The 5,940-nt window shown below is 39.3% G+C and overlaps 1 long non-coding RNA gene across 2 annotated transcripts; it reads right to left on the bottom strand.

Annotated features, from left to right (window-relative positions):
• Nucleotides 1–205: 205 nt before the first annotated feature.
• LOC146444500 (uncharacterized) lies at nucleotides 206–5,529 on the bottom strand. Of its 2 annotated transcripts, XR_014849659.1 has the most exons (5): nucleotides 5,498–5,529; nucleotides 4,705–4,775; nucleotides 3,746–3,799; nucleotides 3,497–3,606; nucleotides 2,783–3,330 (listed from the first exon to the last, which is right to left on the bottom strand). It is a non-coding gene; the product is annotated as an uncharacterized LOC146444500 (long non-coding RNA). The 2 variants fall into 2 exon arrangements; XR_014849665.1 differs by lacking the exons at nucleotides 2,783–3,330; nucleotides 3,497–3,606; nucleotides 3,746–3,799 and adding an exon at nucleotides 206–1,278.
• Nucleotides 5,530–5,940: the final 411 nt, after the last annotated feature.

Genomic DNA, 5,940 nt, shown 5'->3' with positions numbered 1-5,940 from the left:
CTCTGTCATATCCTTTATAATAAAAGCTGACTTTTCAAAAAAAAGCTAGAAAAAATTCTCACCTTTGGGTACTCAGGTTCTTGAGAAACAAGGTTCAGTATCTATTTTAGCTTCTGCAATCCACAGAAAAAGAGAGAATGAAACCTCCTCTTTGTGCTTTGCACCAAAGAAAGCCCAAGAGATATCTGATTAGCTATAACTTTTGACAGTGTTGCCCACAGACATGTGACTAGTAAATTGGCACCATCAGGTAACACTGCTTTCTAAAAATTTTTCTTGTTTTCAATAAAATTATTCAGCAAATGTCGTGACCTTTTAACCCTTTACACTTTTCAAGGGCATATGAATATAAAAAAATAAGCACAGGAAAAGTTTTAGAAACTTATATCATCCTGTTCAGTAGATGTACAGGGCAATCTTTTTTAGGTTTTCTAAATATAGCTGGTTTTAGTCACAAATTTTGAACCTAATAGCCTTAACACATTGTACAAAAATATTTGCTCAGGTTCATTGTTCACAAGCATTTTCCTTTCACCCCTCCTTCCTCTTACCCCATACTTTCTCTCCTTAACTAAACACATAGGAAATTAACGAAGTCTGTGACATAACAAGTGGCAATTCATAAATTCATTAGATTAAAAAAGACTAGTAACATAGCAATTCCTTTAATAGGTTTCCTTCCAATCTCCAATTTACATTTCTGTCTGCCCTGGCAAAGATATTACTTCGTTAAGACTTTTTTTTTTCTTCTCCTAAATTAGAGAAATGTTAATGACTTCTCTTATTTATTGCTTCCATATGCAAGTAGTTATCTTTCTTGCAAATGGAAATGAGACCCAAAATTGCAACAAATGGGGCCAAGCCGCTGAGTGCATATGTTCCTTTTTGGAGAAAGTACACATGCCTGATCGAATTAACTTTAACCTCTCTGTCCATTGAACAGACATCCTCTAATGTGGGGGCTTTTAAAACTGTTCTCGTTAAATTTATTTTGAATCGCTGAGAACACTCTATCACGGTTTCAGCAAATAACCTCTGATAATATTAAACACCTGGTAAGCACAGTACCCAAGGGACCCTGTGCTGCCGTGTTTGACCTGTGACCTCCGGCAGTGAAGTTCGGCCCTTGTGATCCACTTGGATTCAGACAAGAAAGCTATTCTGAAGGAAAACACCTGCTTGCGAGGGCTGACCCCAAGCCAGTGCATGGTTGAAAAAAGTCAGCTGGGTAGAAAGAGACCAGAGCCCCATGCAGGTGTTTCCTACAGCACCACACACCTAAAAAACAATGGAAAATAAAGGATAATGTGGGTAACAGTTAGGCACTCTCTCACCTTTTTATTTGGATTAGTGTCACTCAAGCTTCTCCCATCCCAGTGGATGCCAAGGAAATGAAGAAGAACTTAGTGGTTCTGCAATGCTCAGGCTCTGGGGACTTGGATTTGGACAGCAGAGAGCCCTGTCTTGGAGGATTCCCATGAGACTTACAGCTATGGCAAAAGACAAATCTGGAGGCCTCATCCTTTTTCTCCTACCCATAGCCTTTGCTGCAGTTACCATGTTCAGAAAAAAACCCAAAAAACAGTGGGTGGCTTCTTCCTTGGAATGTTCTTTTTGGCTCTTGTTTTCCTGTTATTGAGATGTCCTTTCAAATAATCTACCTCTATTGTAGAAATGTGTTGTAAAATAAAGGTTAAACACCAAAACCAGAACCTCTTTTCTAGCAAGAGGAAGATGAAAAACCTTCATTTGCTGAGTTAACGTTTTTACAGCAATTCATTTTATGCAGCGTGATAATGACTCTTTAAGTGGAGTGGGCCCTACTTTCAGTCAGATTTTTTTAGTCAAATGTCACATTACTCATTTTTGTCAGCAGGTCTGCACAGCGACAGGGCAGTGATATAGATATTTAGATATTTAATCTATCACTTTATTTATTAAGTGAGTATCACAAAATAAGATGACAAGGATGGAAACCTAACCCTTTTGAAATTCTTCTGTTAATTTCTTCATACACTTTTCTCCAAGGTCACTGTTTGATGAGCAACTTGAATATCTCTCACTCCCACAGCCAAGGGCTGTCAACACACCTCCATTCACCTGATGAGAGCACCATCAGCTGGCATCAATAAAACCCTTCCATTCCCAGTCTCAGACTCTGGAACTCTGAGATATTAAACAGCCAATTCCAGACCATTTAAAAAGAGCTGGGTGGCAGTATTAGAGGGAAAGGAGAATTCTTCTGCAAGAAAAATTCAGCTATGACTTGACAGAATTCATTTCAGCTTGGCTTTTTATAGCCCTCAGATCTGAACTGCTTTCCATCACTCTGCCAAAGGAAGGGTTTATATGCCTGGCCTAGGTATGAAGGGTCAGTGCAGTGTGCCTTGCTCAACTAGTCTCATTAATACAGCCGGATTTTAAAAAATTAAAAACAAAAAAGGAAAAAGGAAGAAAGAAAGAAAAGAAAAAAAAAAAAAGAAGAAAGAAGAAATTATTGGCAAGCAGAGTGGTACTAGCAATTTGCCTTCATCTTTTGCCCAGCATCTTGAGTCTGATAAAGACCAACATCTGAAAACAATCATTGAAGCATATTAGGGTTTTTTTCCAAGTCATATCAAACTACAGTGTAATAATGAGACATTTATTCTGCGGTATTTTAAGGTTTAAACAATTTGCAATCTACTTCCAAGATGACTGAGATGGAAGCAGGAAGAACACAAGTTCTTTAAGTAACTTCCTCACTGTTCCCTAGTCATACACTGGGAACACTTGACACCCAATTGCATTCATCCTGCTGGAAGTAAATGCAAGTCATCACTTCGCATAAGGCTCTTGGTATGATTTCTGCCAGGGCTGATAACAATGTCCTATTGCTGATGAGCCTCTGTCAGTTTCATTTAGCAGTGAGAATGTCAAATTGTCAAGTGTTTTTAAGAGTGGAAGGTGAGAGACAACCAGTACCAATTTCAGTTGGAGCCAGAGGGTTGAATCCCCCCCACATGTCCTCACTATACAGGGTAACTCAATGTGATGGGAAGCTGTAGCCACTGGAAAAACAGTGAAGACATTTTTTAAGATTACGCTCCTGGGAGTGTAAAAGGACAGTATCTTTGCTTATTCTTTAGAGAAACTCTATGCTGTCTCTAACAACAGCATAAAAATTAAATTAAATCCAGACATTAGACCTGAATATTCCTAGCCCATCTGTAAGTCCTCTGTTCTCAGAGGACTTCCTTCTGCCTGCCATAACATTCCTATTGCTTTAACTTCCAAACTGTTTCCAAATAGTGGCGCACAGTCATTATTCCATACAGAAGGAAATCTGTCCTGTAAACAATCACAATAGGTAATCAGGTTGCTTTTGCTGTGCTCATACATTAAAGCACTGACAGTGCAATCCAGGTCCTAGCAGGCAAATGCCTACTTTGCACTGCTGTCTCCAGCAAGGCTCCCGGGGCTTGAGCATGGGGACACAGGGTTGAATTTATCTCACCTGTATTCCACCAAGGTCCCCTGTACTTCTTGCCAACAGAGAAAGCAACATGCCTCTGAGGTTCCTGATGATTTAAATAGCCAGAAAAAGGCCTCAAACAAAGGGGTTGCCTAGCAGAAACATTAAGGAAAATTTAGGCTTGGAATTTAGGACTGCTGAAAGTAATCTGTATCCTTTTGCATCTCTCAGGGAAGTTCTTTCAGGCTGAGCCTGGTAGGGAAGCCAGCCTACTACAAGTCACTTTCTTACTGTTCTGCAGCCAAGACACGTCATTTTTCAGGACTCTTAGCTTGGTGGTTTCCACTAAACATGAAAACAAAACAACCCAGAAAAATACCACCATAAAGACAGCTTTCCTCTTTATTAATCTTTGTCTGCTGGTTTAACATCAAGTAATTAATTTTCCACGCTGTCTGTTTTAATAGCTTATTCTTCTGCTCTCCATCATTAGCTGCCTATTCCAAACCTTCTCTCCATGAGCAGAGACCTACTACAGCACACAAGACACTTCATCTGACACAGTCCCCAGACTATCCCTGTATTTCCCATGTGCTGGATACCTGTTTAGTTTCTTCACTTCTCCTATTCTCATGTTATGCCATGGCATTGTTCACATGGCAGTCTCAGCTTCCAGCTGAGAACTAATCTTAGCAGGAGCTTTTCTATAAAGTTTTATTCACTGTTTTGCAGTCTGAAATAATTACTACTGTCTCCCAATTTTTAGGTGTTAATGACAATTTTGTGAGAGGGGAAGGAGCAAATCATAAAGAGGCTGTGTTTTCTCTTTCCTCAACATCTGTCTCAAGTGCTCTGCCTAAAGTGTTCTATTGAGTTTAGGAAGGCTTATTTATTTATTTATCTTAAATTGATTTTTTTTTCCTCTTGCTTTGCTCTCATGAGGAAAGTAAAAAAGGAAAACAGCTGCTTGAGATAAAATCATCCTGCACAACAGCCACCTGGTAAATGAGACTATCCAAATTGTTAACAGTAAGGATAAAAGTCAACAAAGACTTTTAGAAAATATGTCTATTCTTTTGGTCTTGGACATATGCTACCATCTAATTAATGTAGTTAAGGCATTTTTTCCTGGCTGCAAAGGTAATTTTTTCCAAAGGTGCCTAATGTAGTCTTTAATGAAGAAACAAATTTAAGAGACAGAGCTGGAGAGCAGTGAGTCATTTAGTTTGGTACAGCAAAGCTATACTTACCTTACTAAGGTTTTCTCTACAGGGTTTAAAGGTGCAGGATTTTCATATCACACTACACCATCTGGATCAGGCTTGGAAGAGACAAAGCACAATTCAAAATACTGCTCTTATGTACTCAAGAAAGAACAGATTTATGCAAGCATGAAGGGATTCCCATCAGGATTATTTCCTTTATCATGTGTTTTGAAACATCATCCTGTTTTTCTAACATTGGGGTTTCTTCTCTCCTCCACTTATAAGAAATCTTTACTTCTACAATGAAGAACAAGTGGGACACAACCACAAAGATGGTGGGATGGGTCTCAACTCCACTGCCAAAACATGTTCAGAAAGAACAAAAAAAAAAAAGAAAAAAAAAAACATTGACAAACCCCAAAAAAAAAAAAAAAAAGCAGCACCTCACCAGTTGCTCTCTAATCTGTCCCAGGTACAGATTTACCATGGGCTAAGAAGGAAAGCAGAATTGCTTTTACTACTGCCTGCCAAATGCATAATTGTTGCTGTTTAGGAAAGAATGTTCTACTTTTTCCCAGCTTGTTGGAGTGGTAAATTACCCTTTCCCTAGTTTTGTGGAAAAACACATTTTCTCTGGGAAATAAACCTGATACTGTACATACTTTGATTTTTACGCCCTTTCTATTAAACAAGTTTAGTTGAGTAATATGTGATCTCCTTTGGTACTACACATGTGCATAATCAAATCCAAGACCTGACACAGTTCCCCACATAACATGCAGTATTTTAAATACTGTCTTATTCAAACAACTGGTGATGAATTTACAAAAGCTCTTACCTGCCATTCTGGAAAGGTTCACTCAAGCAAGTTGAAAAGGCAAAGAGAAAAAGAAGGAAAAAGAAGGTGCATAAATTATTGTAGCCCTGGGGCAGTGTGTGAGTTTTACAGGGCTATTTATTTTGCTTTTCAATAAAAATGTGTAATAGACCCACTGGACCTATTACTTGCCCACTGGACCCATTACCTCTATTGAACAAGGGTAGCACAGCTTAAAGAGAGGGGTGATTGGCAGCCAAGCTTCCTCCAGTCCAGCCAGGGCTGCAGCTCCTGCTAGCCTGCTTCCCACCTTCCCCACAGTGAGGAAATGCAAAGACAGATAGAGAGGCTGCAGGAAGCCCTGGTGTCACAGTGGCAGCAGGATAGTACATTATGGCCATGAAGAAAAGCAGGTGAGAGCTTTTTGTTGTTCAGCCAAGCATCTTCACAACCTGAAGCTGTTT

This window comes from Lichenostomus cassidix, chromosome 1, assembly GCF_008360975.1.
Source record: "Lichenostomus cassidix isolate B80296 chromosome 1, HeHo_3.0, whole genome shotgun sequence".
NCBI classification, from domain to species: domain Eukaryota; kingdom Metazoa; phylum Chordata; class Aves; order Passeriformes; family Meliphagidae; genus Lichenostomus; species Lichenostomus cassidix.
Note: the sequence above shows the minus strand (reverse complement) of the source record. Positions and strands in the feature narration are given on the sequence as shown.